This window comes from Antechinus flavipes, chromosome 1, assembly GCF_016432865.1.
Source record: "Antechinus flavipes isolate AdamAnt ecotype Samford, QLD, Australia chromosome 1, AdamAnt_v2, whole genome shotgun sequence".
NCBI classification, from domain to species: Eukaryota; Metazoa; Chordata; class Mammalia; order Dasyuromorphia; family Dasyuridae; genus Antechinus; species Antechinus flavipes.
This window is the reverse complement of record NC_067398.1, coordinates 66,723,632-66,725,386: the sequence shown is the minus strand read 5'-3', so window position 1 is coordinate 66,725,386 and position 1,755 is coordinate 66,723,632. Positions and strand designations below refer to the sequence as shown.

The following is a 1,755-nucleotide window of genomic DNA, read 5'->3' as shown; positions in this document are numbered from 1 at the left end:
ATTTCTTTTCACTTGGGTAAGTTCACTTAAAAGAAGATGCTTGGACAGTAAAGATTTACTATATATTTCAATAATGTATCCTCAAGATTTCCCATTAATAGGAACATATGATTCATAATACACACTAATAAATGATGCTTTAACAATTTGTCATCCTAACTGGCTATTTATAGACTTCATAGCAGCCAAGAACACATTTGAACATTACAGCCATTTTTTTTTTGAGATGCAAAGAAGAGCTAAAAGTATTTTTTCACTCAGAGTGACTGAATGGCCTGCCAGTAACTAAGTCATTTTTCCAAAACTCCACGGTTTTAAAGCAGGTAATTCTGCTTATTGCTATCAGGTGTACATCATTTCTGCAACATGGATCATTTTAGGGGGTATATACAAGTAACATTTAGTGTAGTCTGAAAGATCTTCAATATACCATCTACATAGCCCCTAGCTCATTCAGAACAAGAATAGAGCAAGCTAGATGGAGCTCTGGTATAGAAAATTTCTGAGTAGTCTTTGAGGGTGGATTTTTTTTCTGCTGCCAAGGGAGGGACATTCTGATAGTCTAAAAAAAAGCCAAATCTTGCTACTTCTTACATTGGCAATCCCTACCTGCACATGCACATTACTTATCTAGATTTAGCTTGAGTACTGATGAATGTCATAGAGATCACTGCCTTTGAAACTCACTTGAGAGGCCAGGGTGGCATCAGAGGAGTCTTCTTGTTTTGCCTTCTGATGCACAGTCAGGAACTGTAGTCCCCAACGGTTCCTTCAGTCTCTGTATTATTAAACCCATTAGGAGAAGAAATAGAGCATTCCCTTGCACTGTGATTATTGCTTTCAGGACAATCAGGTTGGCTTTTGTGTCTGAGATGACTGGTGGAAGACTCAGCTTTTGTACTATAGGATATAAACTTTGGAGGACGAAGCATGGAGACATGGAATGCTCATAACGCTGGGTTCTCACTATTCTTTATGAAGTTTTTTTGTGTAGAATAGTGCTGACTTGTCTTTAGATGCACATATTGTTTTAAATTTGGTCTCATCTGTAGCAGTTGTAACTGATGCTCTGATACTTGCTTCTTCTACAATAGAAAGAGAAGCTATGGATCCTGCTGCATCCTTTAGTTTCTTAAAAGCAGTCTTGACTTTACATTTCATTGTGGAAGTTGATTCACTGTTGATGGTTGTTATCTATCAATGCTTCCAGCTGCAGTGTTTGTTCAATCTGGTTCAGTCTGGTTCAGTCTGTTCAGTTTTCCTCCGTGATCCAGAGTTAGGAGATACATGGATCCAGGATGCTATGAGAAGTGCCCAGCACCAACAATTTCAGTGATTTTTAACCAGCTTCATTAGCATGTAATTCTGTAAGCCTCCTTCTTCCTGACACACACACACACACACACACACACACACACACACACACATATATATATATATACATACACTTTCATCCATTATATATTTCCAATCAACTTTTTGTAATAAGTATAATGGAAGGAATTTTCCAGGATTCTAGCTGTAGTTATTAAACAATCTCCATTTCAAAACTTTTATTTGGGGAAAAGATAATTGAGACCTTTGGAGATTATGTGATTTAATCAAGGTCATCTAGCTAGTGAATTTCAAAATTAGGTCAATATTTAAATCCCAACTTTCTGACTCAAATTGTAGCTCTCTTTATACATTATTTTATATTGTCCTTTGAAAACTAAAAAATCACATATAGCATATGGAATTTTCTGTGGAAGAAAA

The 1,755-nt window shown here is 36.4% G+C and overlaps 1 pseudogene; it reads right to left on the bottom strand.

Annotated features, from left to right (window-relative positions):
- Positions 1-342: 342 nt before the first annotated feature.
- Positions 343-1,161, bottom strand: LOC127544092 (oxidative stress-responsive serine-rich protein 1-like; annotated as a pseudogene).
- Between the last annotated feature and the right edge of the window lie 594 nt (positions 1,162-1,755).